Source organism: Monodelphis domestica, chromosome 7 (genome assembly GCF_027887165.1).
Source record: "Monodelphis domestica isolate mMonDom1 chromosome 7, mMonDom1.pri, whole genome shotgun sequence".
NCBI classification, from domain to species: Eukaryota; Metazoa; Chordata; class Mammalia; order Didelphimorphia; family Didelphidae; genus Monodelphis; species Monodelphis domestica.
The window spans coordinates 88,172,720-88,195,223 of record NC_077233.1 but is presented as its reverse complement, the minus strand read 5'-3'; the positions used below and the strand labels follow the sequence as shown (position 1 = coordinate 88,195,223).

Genomic DNA, 22,504 nt, shown 5'->3' with positions numbered 1-22,504 from the left:
TAGATCTGGAGATAGAAGTGTCATCCTTTGGGGTCATCTAGCCCAATTCCTTCATTTTATAGATGAGGAAATGGAGTCCAAAGTGGCTTAAATGCCATGGTGAAGGTCTCACAGATAAGTCCCAGAGGTAAGAAATGAATATAGTGCAATGAGTAAAAGATGAAATGACTGAGGAAACAAAAGTTTGATCTAAACATTATCAATTTATTAAGCAATACATGCCAATTGTCCAACAAATTGGGACCAAGCCCCTTCCTCAGTTTAGGGCTAGATCCCAAGTACAGGGAAAAACAATTTTATATATTAAAAATAATCAAATAAGACCAATTGACTAAAAGGAAATAATACATTAGGTAATCTGATTTCTAATTGGATAGAAGATTAGGGACTTTCCAAGTCGTGAAAGGGAAAGTGAACAGATGGCAATCCCTTTATTCAGGAAAAGGGGTATCCTACTCCTCCCCAAGTATCTGTAAACAAAGAAACACCGCAGCAATAACTGACTTATCAGTAGGGGGCCAATTTTCCGATTAGACATATGGGTTACTTGGGATTTACAATCACGAGGAAACTCTTTAGCTCAGTCTCGGGATCTGACTGCATTTCCTGGTAACTATAACCGAGGTCCTGGGTTAAGGAGCTCTAAACAGCTGATAACAGGTGGTCCAATTTCCCAGACATGCCGGGCTAGGTTCAAACAATGCAAAAAGGTTTCCTCCTAATTCCCACAATTGAATAAAATGTTCTCACAAGACAGAATTTGGATGAGACCCGTAATTGAATAGAAAGGGAATGAAGCTAACTCTAGAACTGAATCCCAGGATGGACTCAACGGGGTTCAGTCAGTTCCCACAACTAACCGCTCGCTGTCCTAATGCCCTCAATTTTCTCACAGTGGGGCCTCTGATACCAACACTGCTGCCTACACCATTGTATCATCTTCCCTGGAAAGGATTGCCAGGCTAAAAGTCAGGAAAACTGGGCACCAGTCCTGGAGATGCTGATGCTTCTGTTACCTTGCACAAGTCAATTCCTTTCTCGGGGGCTCTTTTTTTTTCCCCATAAAAAAAAGTCCAGTCCAAAGTCACTTTTCTAGTAGCTATCAGGTTAATGCTCCCATTTTGTAAGGGAGGATGAAAGCCCAGGGAAGCAAACCTGGACTTTGCCAATCACCGGGTGACCTCCTAGTACATCACATGCCCACTTTGGGCTTGAGTTTCCCCCTCTGTAAATGCAGGGTGTTAAATTAGGACATCAGTAAAGGTTTTCCTGCCAGCTCTGGCATTCTCCGGTCTATCACTCATTTTCCTTCTTAGCTTTGGGGTGAACAGACCTCCCAGGTAATAGGAACCCAAACCTACTCGTTTTGAGCGAATGCCTTTATGTTCAAGTCTTGCCTGCTACATGACAGGTGCCCAGTGAAGACCTGTCTTACCAATTGGGGAGATTCTCACTGATGCCCAGCATAGCAAGCATTGCTCCAAACGGGTCCACAAGAATTTGGTTTTGCCCCCATTTAAGTTTCTGACCCTCTAAAGCAGTCAGATGTTTTGGCTAGAAAGCCAGCCTTAAAGTCAAAGTGGACCTTCAAAGCTCAGCTCTAACATAAACTGATTAATTAACTTGAAACAAGTCAAAAAACCACTCAGTGCCCCAATAATTCTAGTCGAAACTTTAGCTTGCAGAACAGCTAGCAATTGGGATTGGTGAGGAATATTTAATGGAGGGAGTTTCTGAACTGAGAGTTCTTACACCAACGAAATCATAGATTTGGATCAAAACCTAGTATTGATTCTAAGACAGAAGGTAAGGGAAAGGAAGGAAGGAAGGAAGGAAGGAAGGAAGGAAGGAAGGAAGGAAGGAAGGAAGGAAGGAAGGAAGGAAGGAAGGAAGGAAGGAAGGAAGGAAGGAAGGAAGGAAGGAAGGAAGGAAGGAAGGAAGGAAGGAAGGAAGAAAGAAATAAAGGAAGAAAGAAAGAAAGAAAGAAAGAAAGAAAGAAAGAAAGAAAGAAAGAAAGAAAGAAAGAAAGAAAGAAAGAAAGAAAGAAAGAAAGAAAGAAAGAAAGAAAGAAAGAAGGAAAGAAGGAAAGAAGGAAAGAAGGAAAGAAGGAAAGAAAGAAAGAGAATCATTATTATTTCCATTATTCTGAATATTGTTCCTAGAACCAAAGCTAAGATGGGAAGCTTTGTTCATTTTCTTTCCTAATGCCTTGTTAGTGCCTCATAAAGCAATGGGAAGGGAGTCTAGAAAGTAGGTGTGTGGGAATTGAGCACACAACCACCCAGTGGAACACCACAAAGAATGAGATAATGGACAGAGACTCCCCTGTGGTCTGGGAATTAGGATCAAGCCCCACCTCCTGTCTATGTGCCTATAAACAAATCACTTAACTTGTTTAAGACCCAGCTTGCTACTCTATAAAAAGGTATGACAATCTTCATAAATAATTCCCATAGATTATTGTAAAGAAAACTCCTCGTTAACCTTAAAGCACTATAAGGAAATGTGAGATTATTAATAGGTGTGCACACTACCACATTCATTCAGGAACACATTTATATTCAAGCACTAAATATCTACTAAAAAGAAATATGTGACTAATTTTTCTTTTCACTGCTGAGAAAAGATACTGTTTTTTTTCCCTTATTTCTCCCGGCTTAGTAGATATCCTGTAGGAACTATAGAATCCCCGGTCCTCAACAGTTACTATGATTTATTGAGCCCAGTCACCAATGAGACTCTAGACAAGATAAAGGAGAAAGGAGGTTGTCAAACAACTAGTTATGGTTGGCTGGAGTCATCTGTCAACAGTCTGGCTAAGGAGGAAGAAAGAAGGCAAATATAGGTAGCACAAATGAGTAGGAAGAACTCTGGGACTTAAATATTGGAGGCTTGCCACTTAAAGGCTGTGTGACCAAGGGTAAACGATTTTCCCCATTTTAGGCTTCGAGTTTATTCATCTGTAAAATTGGCATAATGATCTCTTACCCTCTTACTGATCTCATGAAGGTGAGAGGAGGGTTGGGAGGAAAATGAGAAATGCACAGGACAAGTGATTTTTAATAAAGTAAAAAATCCATTATGAATTTAAGGTATTATTAGACCATCCCCAAATACCCATGCCCACAACCAAAGAGCACCATTTGTGATTTTCTACTTTGTGCAAGATATTAATTCTTTCTCTTTTAAAATGTTCTTAAATGTTCTTTTTAAATGTTTTTAAATTAGTTCTTTTTCTTTTAAAATCTCTGGTAGGCAAAACTCAGTTGTCACTATTTAGCTGTTAACTAAAGCCATTTGGTATAATGGAAAGAACACTTGAATTTTGGCTCTGTAGTTAGGTGGTACAGTGTGAATAGAGAGCTCTGGACCAGAATTGAGGAAGTCCTGAGTTCGAATCTGTCCTCAAACACTTCTTAGTTATGTGATCCTGGGCAAATCTCTTCACCTGTCTGCTGGGGTTTTCTCATTTGTAAAATGAGGGCAATAATAATACCTACCTCCCAGGATTGCCCGGAAGATAAAATGAGGTAATGTTTATAAAGTGCTTTGCAAACCTTCTACACACACACACACACACACTCACATAAATGCTAGAAGAAAAAATCCACTATCTGCATTAACTTGAGAAAATCCCTTCATATCATTGGTGCCTCAGTTTCCTCGTTTATAAAATGGGGGGGGGGAACAAAACCAAAATAAAATGGTGGGGAGAGTGGAGCTTGGACTAGATGATCTCAAAAACAACTTTATCTTTTTAGCTCTAGGTTTGAATTCCAACTCTGACCTTTACTAAAAGTATGATACATCAAAGAAAAATCATTTCACCTTTCTGAGCCTCAATTTCCCCATTGAATCTTTGTACTATCTACCTCAAGAAAGTTGTGGAAAAAAAGAGAGTTGAATGAACTGCAAAGAACTTAAAACATCTAAACTACTAATACCTTAAGGTGTAGAGGAGTTTGGACTTCTAAGAGCCTCCCTTTGGGAGAGAGAAATAACGGAAACTAGGGAGAATGGGGGACATGGGGTCTCTAGGGCTATTACCAAAGTCATGGTCTATCAGAAGGAGTAATGGATTTGGAGTTGGAAACCTTGGATTAAAATCTCTTCTCTGGTATTTGTTACCTGGGTGGTCTCAGGAAGACAACTTATCAGTGCTTCCTTTTCCTTATTTAAAAAAGGGGGAAATCATATCACTGAACAGATTCTTTCTTTCTTTTTTTTTTTAAACCCTTACTTTCCATCTCAGAATCAATACTGTGTATTGGTTCTAAAGCAGAAGAGCCATAAAGGCTAGACTACTGGGGTTAAGTGACTTACCCAGGATCCCAGAGCTAAGAAGTGTCTGAGGTTAGATTTGAACCCAGGACCTCCTTTCTCTGGGCCTGGCTTTAATTTTAATTTATTGAGTCACCTTACTGCTCCCAGAACAGAACATTTCTAAAACTAAATCCTATGAAAGGCAAGTATGTAATTTCATAATACAGGTATCCCTTCTTTCCCATGGAGGGTGTTAGGGGCATAGTAGCCCCCATGATCTGGAAAACTCACATAAAATTTTGGGGCTCTGCCTTCAAGAAACCTGGGACCCGACCAGAGAAGTCTGAGTTTGTTCTTTTTCTTCTGTGGGTGTTTACAGTAAAAGGAATTATATATATATTTATAGTATTAAAAGATAAAATATGTTGATGTTATATAATACGTCACCTATATTTTATGCATTTCTGTTTCTAAAGTTTTTCCATGTCATCTACAGCTTCCTCAAAACTCCCCCCTAAGTCCTCATTTAATTTCTTATGCCAACTGGTGACATATAGAAAATGTGATAGATCAAAAACAAGATGGGGAAAGTCGTGATGTGGAATGGGATAGCTGTACTGCCTCCATCTGGGAACTCTGAGGAGCTATAATAACCAGGACAAGAGTAGAAGTGAGTAACTATGGATTTGGGAGAAATTTTTGCAAATGGGTAATAAATAGCTCTCTGACTGCCTTAGCAGCTGCTTATCATGGCAAGATCCTGGAGAACTTTCTACAGCAACTAACTACCCTGCATTGTTCCTAATGGCCGCTAGATGCCGTTGTTACCTTTCAGATATCCTATAGGCGGCATCTTATTATCCATCACATTACTAACTACACCATTATTACACAACTTCATATTTCAGTGAGAAAACCTCCAAACCTGAGGAACAGTCGACAAACTAGTTAGAATCTATGGCTGGCAAAAGGAGAAGCGACCTGGAGGAAGAAAAGAAAAGCCTCCTGTTGAAGTAGGTTTTGAACTGAATTTTAAAGAAAATGAGGGAAGGACAACTAAATGGCTCAGTGAACAGTCAGGCTTGGAATCAGGAGGATCTGAGTTCAAATGTGGCCTCAGCTACTTCCTAGGTGTGTAACCCTGGGCAAGTCATTTAACATCATTTTTCTAGCCCTTGCCCTTCTGTCTTAAGGTTGTTACTAAGAGACAAAGTAAGAGTTTAGAACAAAAATTTTTAAGTAAATAAGGGAAACTAAGAGGTAGTGATAAAGAGGGTCTGTCACCATTATACAACACTGTCTCTCTGAGTTATTGCCATCCAAAGATGGAATGCTATCTACCTGTCTATCAACCAATCAATCTATCAATCAATCTATCTATCCATCCATCTATCTATCCATCCATCCATTCATCTATCTATCTATCCATTCTTATATATATCCATTCTTCTCTCTCTCTTTCTCTCTCTCCTCTCTCTCCCTCTCTCTCCTCTCTCTCTCTCCCTCTCTCTCCTCTCTCTCTCTCCTTCTCTCTCCTCTCTCTCTCTCCTTCTCTCTCCTCTCTCTCTCTCTTTCTCTCTCTCTCTCTCTCTCTCTCTCTCTCTCTCTCTCTCTCTCTCTCTCTCTCTCTCTCTCTCTCTCTCTCTCCACAGGCACATAGACCAGTGTTGTTGGGAGGAAAGAGCTTTGCAAAGTATGAATCATAATAGAAATGGAAGTTATGAACTCCTTAGAGTTCATAGAGTCCACCCCAATCCTCTCTCCTTGGGAAAGAGAAATGACAGAAGCAAGGAAAGGGTATATATGTTTGTTGAGAGAACACATCTAGGAATATAAATTAGAGTACATATAGGTATAAGCTTATTTACACATAGACCTACATGTGCACATGGACACAAATACAAATACATACATATATTCTCTGATACTTTTACACAGATACATATATAGACATTTATACAGTAACATAAAGATACAAAGATGCACTAACATACTCATCCAAATATTGACGCCTTGATAAAATAAATAAACACAAACTGACTGCTTAGTACAGTGCCTGGCAAAAAAAATAGGTGCTCAATAGATGTTTATTGATCAATTATTAATCTGTTGATTCAATAAGGACCTTATTGATTAATTAATTGATTAGATAAGGATCTACAAGATTTTGCTTTTTCCAATGGGTGGACCATAGGGTACCAAAGCTATGCCTCACAGTCCTCTTGGCTAGTCTAAATTTAACCATAAATCCAGTCTGAGTCTTCTACACTCCCCCTTTCTCCATTCTCAAGCATACTAGGGCTGGAGAATTTTGTTTTAGTCTTTCAGTAGATTAATTCCAGGATCAAAAGCTCCTGGGCCTCAATTTTACGGGCTCTAGCTCTTGATTCAGTTCACTTCTCTCCCTCTTCCTTCTGCTATCACCACACATCCTGGAACAAACCCTGGGGGTGGGAAGGGTGATGATATCGTCTGAGCCTTCACAACCTTCCAATATTTCCTAATACCTATGCCAGTATTGGCAAAGGTTTTCAAGTTCCCAAACTGCTACTTCAAGCTGCCTCTGAGCCCCCACATTTCCCCAGAGAGTAGAGGAAGGAAGTGCTGACTTTGGGTGGCTAGACAGAGGGGCCAGGCATGAAAAAAAAAAAAAACGTCCTCAGGCTCTGGGAAGAGAGGGAATGAGCAGCCCCCCCAGTGTTGACTTGGCACATGGGCCAATACTTGCCAATGTTGACATGGGCCCTTCACCCCAACCCCCACTCTAAACACACACCCAGTTTCCAGGTTATCAGATTAAGACTGAGTTATCAGTGCAAATAAAATATAATGAAACCTTTGTTCTCTGAAGTCTGATATTCAACTCAGTCAAGAATACCCTAGAGATGTAGACTCTAAATGCTCACCCTAGTGCAATTATCAATAATATGGAACTAGGTCTTGACCGATGACACATGTAAAACCCAGTGGAATTGCGTGTCAGCTATGGGGGAAGGGGAAGGAATGGAGGGGAAGAACATAAATCTGTAACCAGGAAAATATATTCTAAATTAATTAATTAATTAAAAATTTTCAATTAAAAAAAAAGATCACCCCAGAACTGACTATGAACTCAGAAGGCCTTTGAAGTTTTCCTGTGCCCCTCCTCTTCCAAGCCTACTTTGGACCACTTGATAAAAAAAGGACCATTTCCTCTAACCAAAATATTTTTCATTGGAGATAGAGCAAGATAGTTTTAGAGGATTCATTAACCATGGTCTTCCTGAACTTTTGCCCCAAATAGATTTATCTTCTAACACCAGCATGTCATAGAACCATGGGGTAGCTTTACGTAGGGACCTACTACTATCCAGGGCCAGAGGGTCATATCTGGTCTGCTGCCTTCTTTTGTACAACTAAAACTGGTTTTTACATTTTCAAACATAACATTCCTAGCTCAGTGGTCAAACAAAAACAAGGCAAGTGTAGTTTGTCATCCTCTGACTATTCCATTAAGGAGAAAACTAAGGCACAATGAATTAAAGAGACTTAAAGAGCCCAGATCTTCTGATTCCCAGCCCTGGTTCTTTCTCTAGAGCTACTCGAAACTATTTGACTTGTCTGATCTCATAAACTCCCCTTTTCACAGCCTATCACTCTAGGCTAAACTAGGACTAACCAATTAATAAATTAATCAATCAACAAGCATTTATTAATTCAAAAAACTGGCCTTAGACACTTCTTAGCTGTGTGACCCTGGGCAAGTCACTTAACCCCCATTGCCTAGCCCTTACCACTCTTCTGCCTTAGAACCAAGTATTGATTCTAAGATGGAAGGTAAGAGTTTAAAAAAACAAAACACAAAAAAACCCAAGCATTTATTAAGTCCTTCCTCTGTGCCAGGCACCTGGTATACAAAGACAGAAGTGAAAAGGTCCTATGCATAAATATAGACATATACAAATATATATGCATATAACTGACCTTTTGCCACATCCAAAAGCAAGACTACAGGAACATGGGGAATACTGGGCAAACTGCCCATATATGAGATAGAAACCTCCACATTCCCCTTGCAAAGACTTCTGTGGCCATCCTGCCATGGAAGGCAAGTTTCATACAAAATAAATGCAAGATAATTTTGAGAAGAGAATATATTAGAAGCTAAAGGAACAAGAAAAGGCTTCATGTGGAAGGTGCTCCTTAGGCTGCTGGGTTTAAAACAAACAAACAAAAAAACCAAAACCTCTTACCTTTAGCCTTAGAATTGATCTTAAGTATCTGTTCCAAAGCAGAAGAGCAGTATGGGTGAGGCAATTGGGATTAAGTGACTTGTCCAAGATCACAATGCTAGTAAATACCTAAAGTCAAATTTGAACTCAGGCCCTCCTGACTCCAGACCTGGCTCTCTAGGGAGCAATCAAGGTGCCCCTTTAGACTGAGTTTTGAAGGAAACTGTTAACTCTAAGAGGCAGGGATGAAGAAGGCATGCAACCCAGGTATGGGGGAAAGCCAGTGGAAATGTGCAATGATTGGGAGATTGGGAATGGAGTGTTGTATTGTAGCACCCTCTTCCCTACCTGCAGGGTCTAATTCAGAGCATTCTTTCCCTCTACAAACTTCTCTCACCTTTTTGGGGGGCTTTCCTTTAATGTTGGCCCACACTTGGGAAATCTTCCTCCCATCCTCCTTTGCCCTATTAGACTGTAAGCCTCAGGGGCAGGTGGCTGTGTGCCCTTTTTCAGTTTTGTATCCCCCACAGCTCCTAGCAGGTTTTTGTTGGTGGCAAGTCACTCAGTCAGTCCTTCAGGGACTGGTGATTTCAGCTGTGTGGAGAGGGGAAATCCAGGGAGGGGTGTCGGTAAGTCAGTTGAGCTGATGGCTAAATTTTTCAGTTGAGCATTTACATTTCAGACATCAGCAAATGCTATAAATAAGGGCTTCGTGGATTGTTTCATTGATTGTCCAGAGTAAGAGTGATAGAGAAAGTGTTAAGTATGTGAATTAAATAGAAAAAAGCACCTGTTTTCAGAGAGTTGCTGGTTATTTCCTTCACCAATGCAAATCCTGGTCTTTGGGTGTTGCTATGGCCAAAAAAATTTCCTCAGCCAGTGGTCCAAACCTTTGCTAGGCTGTATCTCAGATCTCTCATTGGGCACATCAGGGAATACTGTATTCAAGACCTTTCTAGCTTTTTCCGGAGGAAACAGTCATGTGGATGATGCCATTTCAGAGTAAGATTTTAGAGGAGGTACTTAGGAAATATTTATGAAATTGAACACCCCATGTTCCTTTCTGTAGAAGGCTCTGAATTTCCCTTCCCAACTCCTTGATGGAGCAGCCAGGCAGCCTAACCCTTACAGACAGCAAGCGCCCTCCTCCCTCCTCCCTAGTTTCCTCTTTCTCCATTTTAACAGCAAAAATAATAGGCATTAGACAGAGCCACAGCTGCAGAGTCCTTTCTAGTGCCTGGTCTGGGCCCTGAGAAGTAATAGGATCCGAAGAGAAGAAATTCAATACCCCAAGCCCTTTCATCCCAGGCCAATTTCCGGCCCTCCCTCTGGAGACCCCAGCCCAGAGGCAAAGGAAATCAAATTGTCACTCAAACTTTAACCCTTTGCCTTGTGGGGGAGGGGGGCAAGTTAATTCCCACAACTATACACATGAGGGAGATTTCTCGAGGGGGGGCCAGGCCAGGAACTCATTCCTTTGACTTAAAGCCAAGAGGGAGGGGAAAACCTTTCCAAGGGACAGCTATCCACCTCCACCTGGGGATCCTGCCAGCACCCCAAACTCAACGTGCTCCATATGGAACGAATTATCTTTCTTCCCTTAAATGAGTGCCCTCCTCTCAATGTCCTGGACCTTCCACCTCCCAGTAATGCACATAGGTAACTGGTTATCTTTGACTTTTCCTTTTCTCTCACCTCCTACATTCAACCAGTTTTATTGATCCTGCTTCCTCGGTGTCTTTAGTAACATTCTTCTATTCTTCCCACCCTATTTGAGGCCCTCATCCCCTCTCATCCGGACTATTCTAATAGCCTTAAATGTCTTGTGTTTTCTAACCTCTCTGATTTTACATACTCCATTCTTGGAATGTCTTCTCCAGACCCTTTTCCATCTAATGGAAATCTCTCAAGGCTCACTCCCAATGCTATCTTCTCCTAAAAACTTTCCATAATCTCTCCAAAGCAGAAGAGAATTCTCCCTCTGTGATGCTTCCTTAGCACTGTGTTTGCACTTCCCATGGGGCATTTATTCCATTTTATTTTGCATTATAATTACAGCAATGTAGGAGGAATTAATTTCCAGGTCTCTCTTGCTACTAGTGTCTTCCCTCTGAGATAACCTTCCCTCTCCCCTATATATATATATTTCTTGTCTGCATATAGTTGTTTGCAAGTTGTCTCCCTCATAAGAATGTGAGTTTTCTGAAAGCAGGGTCTATATGTCCAGAGCTTACCACAGTTCTTGCACCTATAGTAAAGTGCTTAATAATGCTTGCTGACTAACTGACATATTTTAATGTGGTGGTGGTGATGGTTAAATATCTCCTCTACGCCCAACTCCTCATGACCCCATTGGGCGTTTTCTTGGCAAAGACACTGCAATGGTTTGCTATTTCCTTCACTGGCTCATTTTTACAGATGAGGGACTGAGGCAAACAGGGTTAAGGGACTTGCCCAGAGTCACAGAGATGATAAGTGTCTGAGGCTAGATCTGAACTTGGGAAGATGCCTTCCTGACTTCAGTCCAGCACTCTATCTACTGGGACTGACATATATTCTTGTCATGCCTTCCCTACTGAATTGTGACCTCTCTGAATGTAAGGACTGCATCTCTTTTACTCCCTAATAGGATTGTCCAATTGATCAAGCCTTTATTAAATGCCTAGTCTCAGTGCAAAGGCCTGAAGAACAGAGATAGAATGTTCCCTGTGAGGGACTGCAAATATGATGCTGGGATTCCAAGCTAATTGTACTTCTCATTAGGCCTGACTTCACAGCAGAGACAGTAGATAGTCTCTAGGTTAGTTACCTGTCTCCTGTCCGTAGCAGAGGGCTCCACTATTTCTGTCCCCCCAGAATCATGGAATGGCAGTGTGGGAAGGGAGCAGCTAGTCCTCTCCCCTCCTTTGACCAATGAGGTAATTGGAGCACAGAAAAGGAAAAGGCTTTATCTAAAATCAGTCACAAAGAACATTTGTGGCAGAGTCAGGATTAATGTCCAGGAGCTCCTTGTCTGGCTTTTTCCTTCAGCCCAACTAAAGTAAGGGGAGGAAGGAAATGAAAGCTGGAGAGAGACCACATCCATCAAGGGCCCCGTCTGCTTTTCATGAAACAAGACTTCCCGGACTGCTCACACTCCCCAGCTCCCATAAACAATCCTGCCTTTGCAAATCAAAGCCAGAAGAAGACAAATTCTTTCTGTTATGACCAGTCTCTCCATCCATGTAGAAAGAGGAGCAGTGGATGGCAATCTGTTTGTATTTAGTGCCCGGGGTGTTACAAGGCTAAGGACATTTCCTTTTGGGAAGTAAGGAACTCTATGTGCTAGTTTTTATCTTCTCATCCTACTCCCATTCTCCACTGCCAACCCTAGGGAGCTAAGGAAGGGAGTTCCAGGTGAATCAGCAGTTATTTGAAACCCTTTCCTTCTGATTTCCAAGTTTAGCTTTATAGATTCTCAGAGTTTGTCTAATCCAAAAAGCAATTCCCCCTACAATGTACTCTCTAGAAAGTGGCCCCACTTTGGAGACATTTGGTGAGGAAGGAATGTATATTATCTCCTGGGTGTTCTTCCTTCCTCTTCTGGACAGCTCTCATTCCTAAGAAGATTTTTCTTCCATAAAGCCTAAATCTATTCTTCATATAACTTTTCATTGTTTCTAGTTTGTTCCTCTGGATCTAAACAGAAAGCTTTGAATCCCACTTCTACATGATAATTCTTCAGATATTTAGGGACACAATCTCTAGATCCTTAGAGTTGATCTAGTACAACCCCTCAATTTGCAGATGAGGAAACTAAAACCAAGAGGAAGGTAAATGACTTGCCCAAGGTCATCTAGGCAGCTGGAGTTCAATATTTGTAGATTCTCTGATTCTAAACCCAGTGTCTTTTTCACTGTGATGCTACCTGTTGCTTTCTTTATGTCTCTTCCCTTATATCGTTCTCTTCTGCAGGCTACCACATACACAGTTCCTTCAACCAATTCTCATAGAATGTGATTTCTAGTTCTCTCACTGTACTAACTCTTGAGTTTTCCAATATTATTCCTAAAATGTGATACCCAGAAATGGCCATAATCCTGCTGAAAGGCAGATCTTTTCTTTCTGTGAGAGGTCAGAAGGAAAGTCAGGATCCCCCAACTCTTTAGCCCTCTGGGACTCAAAAGACCCCTTTTATCCAGAAGATTCCACTAAACTTTGAGAACAACTCAAACCCTCCCACAAATATAACAATTTTGTTGGTCCTACTTGTTGTTATCTTTCCCTCTCCTCCATTTCCTATCCCTTTCCAATTTCAAATCACCCATCTCTAATGAACCATGGAGATTCAATTTTTAGTTCCCTAGCTTATCCTTAATACTCAGTGGAACTCTGATTCAGCAGTACTCAACCACTGACTCACCAAGGGACCCATTCACTTAACCCTTCAGAGCCTCAGTTCATTTACCTGCAAAATGGGTAGAATGAAATCTCCCCCAGTCCCAGTGGATTTCAGGAGGAACAAGGCAGGCCATGCAGTCCACTTTCAGTTAAGGAGGATATATCATGGGCCCAACTGTGGAATACTGGGGCTCTTTTACTTCTTTTCCATCCTTCCTTCTTAGCTAAATCACTGATGACTGGGAATGAGAAGGGAGATCAGTTCATTTCTCCCTTTATTAGCAGCTCTGGACCAAGCTTGGTGGAAGAGAAGGCTGAAACTGTAGCTAGTTCTCAAGTATCTGCCTGTAGATTCAACTTTATTCAAGGCCATTGAAAACTTGTTTGCCTTAACCTTGCCCTAGAACATTTTTCTGCCTTCCTCCCTCCCCTGTACAAATCCTCTCCCTGTAGATTCACTCCCCTGAAAGAAAATTTCAAAATCAATTTTGAGACATTCTGAGGATAAACAGAAATTATTTGGAAATTCTCTAGGTAACTTTCCTTCACACAGATAAGTAGAATTCATTTTATTGGCTTAACTAAGATTTGAGGATGATGACTTACCTAAATAAGTTTCATCACTTAACCTTCCTTGGTCTCATTTTTCTCATGTGTAATCTAAGAGGATTAGACTAGATGATCTCTTGCCCTCTAAATCATATAACATATTCTTATGGTGCTTTAATATTTATAAGCTATTCCCACCCCCTACAATACTCCCGATAGTACAAACATTATTACCCATTTTACAGATGAGTACCTTGTTGCTCAAAGGAGTAAGGTCATTTGCCCAAACTCACATAGCTAATGTCAGAAGTCTAATGCAATTTTCAGTTAAAGAAATCAAAACCATTAATAAGCACATGAAAAAGTGTTCTAAATCTCTTATAATCAGAGAAATGCAAATCAAAACAACTCTGAGGTATCACCTCACACCTAGCAGAGTGGCCAACATGACAGCAAAGGAAAGTCATGAATGCTGGAGGGGGTGCAGCAAAGTAGGGACATTAACTCATTGCTGGTGGAGTTGTGAACTGATCCAACCATTCTGGAGCGCAATTTGGAACTATGCCCAAAGGGTGACAAAAGACTGTCTGCCCTTTGATCCAGCTATAGCACTGCTGGGTTTGTACCCCAAAGAGATAATAAGGAAAAAGATAATGTACAAAAATATTCATAGCTGCGCTTTGTGGTGGCAAAAAATTAGAAAATGAGGGGATGCCCTTCAATTGGGGAATGGCTGAACAAATTGTGGTATATGTTGGTGATGGAATACTATTGTGCTCAAAGGAATAATAAAGTGGAGGAATTCCATGGAGACTGGATCAACCTCCAGGAAGGGATGCAGAGTGAGAGGAGCAGAACCAGGAAAACATTGTACACAGAGACTGATACACTGTGGTACAATCGAACGTAATGGCCTTCTCCATTAGTGGCAATGCAGTGATCCTGAAGAACTTGGAGGAACCTATGAGAAAAAGCACTATCCACATCCAGAGTAAACACAGTAGGAGCAAAAACACCGAAGAAAAACAACTACTTGAATACGTGGGTCAAAGGGATATGGTTGAGGATGTAGACTCTAAATGAACATCCTAATGCAAACACCAACATGGAAATAGTTCTGATCAAGGACACAAGTAATACCCAATGAAATTGTGCCTTGGCTGTGGGAAGGGTGGGTGGAGGGGAGGGAGGGAAATAATGTGATTATTGTAACCAAGGAATAATGTTCTAAATTGACTAAATAAACTTATTCAAATGGAAAAATAAATAAATAAAAATATCCCCAACTTCCAAAAAAAAAAAGAACTCTAATGCAAATCCAGATCTCCTGATTCCAGGTTCTGAATTCTCACCACTCAAATTAGCTGTGGGTTTAAGTTCCTCTGAGCTATCCTTTCTAGGACCATGGCAAATCCAGGGTGAATTGACTATGCCCACAAATGAATATGTCCTTGAAAGAGAAGACAGAGTGCCAGAGATCAAGGCATAGATTTTGTTATGCTTATTTCAAGATAATGTGGACTTCATGAAGCCAAATGGTCCCAGAGGACTCTGATTTTAGGACAGGATATAGGACAGGAAAAGGCAAAATCCATTGCTTTTAAGCCTTCAAAGGAGCCTAACTAAATCCATAGTCGTTCTTGGGCCAGAGTTAGAAGGTCCCCTGGAAAGACCAGGGAACATGTAGACCTAGCCAGACCAAAATGGGAAGTAGAGTTGGAGGACTTCCCAGAGCTAAAAAACCAGGGCAGTGTCCTTTGGAGACCAAGACCCTTGTGGATACATGCCCAGGGCCATAGGCCCCCTGTTATTCTCTTCCCTTTAGGGAAATCCACCCAGGGAAGGAGTGTCCCCTAACACTCAGGTTCCCCTGCAGCACATGCCTTCTGCTGCAGTCTGGGTGGGAACCATGATGGTGAATGCCAGAAACTTCACTTGCTTCCCCAGGTCATCTGTAACGTCATAATAATAAGAGGCATTGGGGTTGGGTGGAGATGACAACTCCCTACAATGTGGTCACAATGGACCTGTAAGGCACAAAGGTATGGACTGGAGAGGAAGATGCAGAGGAGCAAATGCTGTCTCTTGGCTCTGAGTGCCTGGTGAGGCCTAGTAGGACATCCCTTAGCCATGACTGGCTTCCATGCCAAACTGCTAACAGAACCATGGGCTTCCTATAGACCTGTCCTTCCAGATAGGTGGCTGAGCAGATATCTGGACAAATAGGAGAAAGCAATTATTGAAAGCCAATGATGGATGACAGCCATTGGCAACTGAAGGGTGTTGGAAGAGAATTTCTCTCTCCATTATGTCGCTTTGCTTAACGTCACCCCTCAGTGAGCTGGAGGTCAAAGACCACTGAGATGTGCAGGTATAGCAAGGGTAATGTCTATGTGTTGGAACCCAGGGAGAGGACAAATGAAGCTTCCTGCGGCTTTCTCCTTTGCTTAGGGGTTTTTTGGGTGAGCGGGGGCATCATCTGCTCTTACCGTGGTGGGGCAGGCTCACGGGCACTCCCTCCAGGGGCAGGCTCTATGATATTTCACATGTTGCCAGCTGGCGGTCATCCCCACCCTCCTAGAGGCCAGCTGCCATGTCCATGAGGACCTTGCCTGTCACAGAGGTTATGTCTTGTGAAGTCACAAAGCTAGCCATTCACCCCTATGGAGTGGAAAAAGTCTCCTCAAGAGGGGGATATGCTTCCTGTTACACTCACAGGGCTGATCAAGAAGCCATCGCAGATCCTGGTGATTAGATAAAGTCTCTCTAAAGCCTTGGAGGGACCTAGGACTACTCTATCTCTCCCTTGGATACTTTTTTAGGTCAAAATACATGTATTAACCATCAAATGCATGCCTGCAAGGGCAAGGTGAGAAGTGAGGCAGACTCAAGAAGATAAGGGAAGATGAGTCATGCCTTTGAAACACTGGGAAAATTTGTATTTGATCAAGTGATTTCCACTGGATTGCTAAACTGATCCAAAAGATGTATAGGAAAGGACATCAGAAGGGACTCAGAGGTCATACATAATTCAACCTACACTGATCTAGAATCCCTTCTACAGTTATCCTTGACATTTATTTATCTAGTCTCTCCTCAGAGACAACTTACTGGGAGATAGGAAACTCATTACTTCCTGAGACAACCCATTCCACTTTTAGACAGTTCTCATTCTTAGGATACATTTTCTTATTTCGAGGTGAAATTGGTTCTTTCTACAAACTCCATCCATTGCTCCCAGTTCTTTCTTCCAGGGTCAAGTAGGGTAAGTCTTATTGTTCTTCCACAGGACAGCCTTTAAAGTACTTGAAGACATTTATCATATCCTCATTTAATCTTCTCTTTTCCATATTCAATATCTCCCATTCTTTGAACTTCCGTCTCGGTGTTAACCTGGTCAGCCTTCCTTGGTTGAAATCCAAACTCTTCCTTCTAGTTTGATGGACTAACAGGATTCCAAGGCAATATAGGTTTTCTTTCTCCCTCTGCTCTTCAAACAATGAATTTTCCATTTATTTCGATAGCCCCTGCCCCGGCACCAGCAGCATTCTACACACTCTCAGCTACCATCTGTTGGAAACAGAGTGGAGAATCAGATCATAGAATTTAGATCAACAAAGAACCTTAGAGAATACCTTGTTCAATGCTTTAATTTCTTAAATGATTTATTCTATTTTTTAAAGTATTGATACTTATAGCTGCTTATAGAACAAATATTTTCCAATGTATCTCCTTCCTTCCCCCAATATAATTATCTATAATTAAGAAAAAGTTGATTACAGCCAATACAGTAGCCATATCTTGTACAATATCTTACAGCATACCTGTAAATGTTCCAAACCACCCACCCTTTTTTCCTTAGAGAATTGGGAAGTGTGTTTCTTTATCTGTTCACTAGGGACCATTCATCATTGCATTTATATCTGAGTTGAGTTGCCTTTTAGAGATCTTATTTTTAATTCTGAATTTAACAAACACCAAAAAAGCATTTTCATATACAAAGTAGAACATAAAAAGGATTGTGTGTGGAGCCACAAATATCTATTCCATACAGCTTGCTATTCTAAAAAAATACATAATAAATTCAACATGTTTTTCAAAGTAGTCTTCTCTCCTATTTGTCTGTTTCCTTCTGAATCTCCTTCTGTTTTCTGCTGTGTATTAAAAAAATCTTTCAATGGCCTTCGTTTGGGGAAAGAGCATCTGTAGTGCTAACCTCCTCCTCAAATAGCCCTATTACAAAAAGATTAAAAAAAAATCCTGTAACAAGTATAAGCAAGCAAAACATTCATACAATGTCCATATCTGAAAATGTATGACTTTTTTCTGTACCTTCTATAAATCATTTCCTTTCACACCCCTTCCATGTTGGGGCAGTCATTGAGACTTGTTGACAATGCACCCTTAGCTACCCTTCCCAAATACTAGTTGCGCTTTCATGCCCCTCAACCACGGCCAATGTGAAGACATCAGAATTCTTTGTTCTCCATTGCTGCTTCTGGATTCTTCTCTATCATCATCATCAGCCCTCTTTTCCTCCCTCTCAACTATCTCTTCTCTTTGTGAAGTTCCAAATTTATCACCCAAACCAGATCTTCAAAACTATTATCTATTGATTCTGCAGGACATTCTTATTCCTTCCTTGATGAATTTAGAGCCTGGTTCATATTCTTTCTCTCCATCCTAACTCTTGCCATAACATGGGATTTCAATCTATATTGATTCTCCTTCAACTGCCCTAATTTCCTAGTTCCTCAATCTACTCAGTTCCCATAACCTGTTCCTCCACTCCACCTAAGCAACACACAGAGATGGCCAGACTACTGATCTTGTGTTTCATTTTTATGTTCACAAATTTTGATATACCCTCATGAGATAATTAACTTTAGTGTTCCACAATTCCCTCTGCTTTATGAGTCTTGAACTTGTCCTTTGTCTTCAATGTGATCTCCAATCTTTTCCATCCCTCAGTTTTTCCCTGGCTATCACCCTTGCCTCGGCTACACTTTCCTCCTTTCCCCATTTCAACTCCAGTGAATTAGCTCAATTCTGTGCTCTTCTCTATATTCAAATCTCCTCTTCCCATCTCTTATCATTGATTATGCTTTGCCAGATCCCAATTACCCTCATCATTTGCAAGCCTTAACTCCCATTCCTATGCTGCTGAGCATAGCTAGAGTCAGGAAGACTCCTCTTACTGGATTCAAATCTGACCTCAGACACTTAGTAGCTGTGTGACCCTGGGCAAGTCACTTCACCCTTTTTGCTTCAGTTTCCTCATCTGTAAAGAGAGCTAAAGAAGGAAACAATAAACTGCTTCAGTATCTTTGTCAAGAAAACTCCAAATGGGGTCATGAAGGGTTGGACACAATTGGAATGACTGAACAACAACCAAAAAATATGTATGGTCCTACCTTGACTTCATACGCCTTGAAAAAAGTCAAGAGAAGTTTCAACCAAAAAATTATAATTAAAAAAAAAACAACTGGAAATATTTTTTGAGAGTCACAAAACTGTGCTGACAGGATTCACTGCAAATTGCCATATAATCTCAGTTGTCCCTCATTGCTACAAAGAAATCCTTTGATACCTCCCTTGTGGATTCACTATTTCACTCCTCACACTAGCATTTCAAAACCTTTTTCAAACCTCCTTCGGCCTCCCACTGCATCTATGCCTCTAACCTTCTCAGTTTGAGAGCTCATTTCATACTTCACAGAAAAAAATTGAGGCCAATTGCTGAGAGCTTCCTCTTCCCCTTGCACCTTACCTCATATTATTATTATGGGAAAAGATGTTTTAATAATTCCCCCACTGCTCTCTCCAAACATCTAATGGTCTTTTCTCAATCTTCTTCTTCTGGGCCTTCATGCAACCTTGGACATTGCTGATCACCCTCTTCTCCCTGAATACTCTCTCTTCTATATTTGCAGGTCATTGCTCTCTTCTGGTTCTCCACCTACATACATGTCTGATCAAGAATACTTTGCTAGATTTTCATCTAGGTCAACCTTACTAACTATGACAAGTATCCCAGCCCAAAGCTCTTTTGGGGGAACTCTCCTCCTCTTTCCCTATAAATTTTTTGGTGGCCATATCAGCTCCCATGGGTTCATTATTTCACCTCTGTGCAGATGACTAACAGATTTATACATTCCATATACACTTCTAATTTATCTCCTGAGCTCTAGTCCTACATTATTAGCTGCCTACGGGCATTTCAAACTGAATATTTAATCCAATTTTTTTTTTTCAAACTGGATCTAAAACTCAACTTAATTGAAAGCAGAACTCATGATCTTTCCCCACAAACCCTCCCCTATTCCCAACTTTACTATGACACCAGAGTATATCAACATCCTCCCAGGTACCCAGCCTCACAACCTTGATGTAATTCTCAACTTTTCATTTGCCCTTACTCCCAATGTCCACTATATTATGAAATCTCTTCTTTTCTGCCTTTCTGACATCTCTCATATATGATTCCTTCTCTCTAATCCCAGAGCCATCACTCTAGTACAGACCTTTATTTCCTCATGCCTGGACTATTGTGATAGCCTTCTGGTCATTCTTCCTGCCTCAAATCTCTCCTCATTCCAATCCATCCTTCAATGAACTGCCAAAATAACTTTCCTAAAATGAAGATCTGATTGACCATCCTACTCCCTTACTCAATGAACTCTGGTGTAGATGGCTCAGTGGATTCAGAGATAGACCTAGAGATGGGAAGTCCTGAGTTCAAATCTGACCTCCGACACTTCCCAGCTGTGTGACCGTGGGCAAGTCACTTCACCCCCATTGCCTAGCCCTTACCACTCTTCTGCTTTAAAACCAATACACAGTATTGATTCCAAGATGGAAAGTTAGGGTTTTAATTTTTTAATTGATACTAAGTATCACTTTCACACCAATAGCTATAAGGGTTAGGCAAATAGGGTTAAGTGACTTGCCCAGGGCCACACAGCTAGGACAGTGTCTGAGATCAGATTTGAACCTTGGTTCTTCAATCTCCAGGCCTATCTCTCTATCCACTGAGCCACCTTGCTGACTGAGTAACATTGTTCTTAAAAATAATATCTTCTTGATCTGTTTTCTAGATGTTACTACTAAAAGTAGACATCTTACCTTCTGTTTTATTTTTTCAATATTCTGATTTTGTTTTTAATATTAATCACTGCCATAGAGTCATTAATTTTTGTTTAGTCTATTCTATATATTTTTCAGGGAGTCTTACTACTTGAGTAAAACACTGTCTGTTCATAGATATTTACTCTCCTTCCATTCTTTTGGAAGCTTTATTTTTTTTTAATCTCTTGCTTCATTTAAAGTATTTATTTCCTCATCAAAAATCCTTTTTGTCTTTTTGAACCTCCACTGGCAGTCTTAGATTCATTCATTCCTTCTAGGTTGTATTTTTTTATCTATTGGTTCCATTTTCTAGATCAATTATCTATATCTATAAATTAATAGATAGAGAATCCAGAATAACTTAGAATAATTGGCATTTGCTTTTGACCTAACTATTGCTGACTCCCACATGTTTTAGATTCAGTGGATTCCAGGCAACACTTCCCTTTCTTATTTCTAGTACCCCAGAAACAGGAGTTGAAGACAGAGCTGATGATAACCACCTCCATCTGAGAAAAATAGGAGAAAAATTATCTTAGAATAACTGCTAAGGCTTAAAAAACAACCCTTACCTTCTATCTTAGAATCAAAATTGAGTATTGGTTCCCAGGTAGAAAAGGGGCTAAGGGTTAGGCAATTGGGGTCAAATGACTTGCCCACAGTCGCACAACTAGGAAGTGTATGAGTGTAGATTTGAACCCAGGACCCTTGTCTGCAGGCCTGGTTCTTTATCCACTGAGTTGCCTAGCTGCTTCTATATTGGGTGTTTAATAAACATTTACTGACTGACTTACTGTCAAGATTTTTTGAAGATGCTCCTAGTTCTAACTATGAAACCAATTGAGGTATTCTTAACCATGTAGTTAAGAGACTAAAACTGGTTCTAGGTGTTTATGTGTGTTATATAGTCACTTCCACTAGAGGAAATACAATGGATAGAAAACTAGTCAGGAAAACCCAAGTTCAAATCCAGCCTCAGACACTTACTAGCTTTGTGACCCTGGGCAAGCCATTTATGATTTGCTTCAATTTCCTCACCTGTAAAATAATAGCATAATTATTTTGTGGATAATAATGGGATAGTAATAGCACTTACCTCACAGGGTTGTTGTGAGAAATATAATATCTGTCAAGTGCTTGGTATGGCATATTGTAGATACTATATAAATTATTATTCTTTTCCTTTCCCCTTTCATTCCACACTATCAAAACTCTCCTGAAAGGGAGCTCCCTAGCCTCTTCCAAGGGGTGAATTTGCATCATTGGAGCACTCGGACAATTTCTGTGCAGGCACTAGTCTATCACATTTGTATTTACCTAAATAGTCTCTCTTTGTTCCAGTTGCTCTACAGTTGAACCTCTAAATCTCAGAGCAAAGAAATTCAACTCCCATGGTCGTATTTTCTTTAAAAAATAATAATAAATTTGGATCTCATCCTGCTGTCCTATCTTGTTTAAATAATGAAATGAATAAGTGCAGAATTGCCTTTGTTGAGAGTAAATTGTACCAAGGTGACTTAATTTGCTTTCATAATAAAAAGATGAAGAGGCATAAGAAAGGTGATCTGTCTAATCTTCAGGAAGGCGTAGGACTCCAGGGAAAATTTTCTTGCTTTCTTGTTGGCTTCCTCTTTCTTTCTTCTTTCTTTCTTTCTTTCTTTCTTTCTTTCTTTCTTTCTTTCTTTCTTTCTTTCTTTCTTTCTTTCTTTCTTTCTTTCTTTCTTTCTTTTCTTTCTTTCTTTCTTTCTTTCTTTCTTTCTTTGTTTCTTTCTTTCTTTCTTTCTTTCTTTCTTTCTTTCTTTCTTTCTTTCTTTCTTTCTTTTCTTTCTTTCTTTCTTTCTTTCTTTCTTTCTTTCTTTCTTTCTTTCCTGAGTCTCAGTTTCTTTCTTTCTTTCTTTTCTGAGTATCAGTTCCAAGGAAGAAGAGCAGTAGGAGCTGGGCTTAAGTGACTTGCCCCAGGTCACACCACTACG

At 40.5% G+C, this 22,504-nt stretch overlaps 1 protein-coding gene across 13 annotated transcripts in view; it reads right to left on the bottom strand.

The window, feature by feature from the left end:
* Positions 1-16,010, bottom strand: part of DCAF1 (DDB1 and CUL4 associated factor 1) — a 122,361-nt gene extending 106,351 nt beyond the window's left edge. For 6 of the 13 annotated variants that reach the window (XM_056805008.1, XM_056805000.1, XM_056805007.1 and 3 more), the window contains exon 1: positions 12,922-12,944. The gene's annotated coding sequence lies outside the window, so the exon portion shown is untranslated. Of the gene's footprint in view, positions 1-12,921; positions 12,945-15,892 lie in introns of those variants that run through there. The other 7 variants (XM_056805010.1, XM_056805001.1, XM_056805009.1 and 4 more) reach the window with 2 other exon arrangements.
* Positions 16,011-22,504: the final 6,494 nt, after the last annotated feature.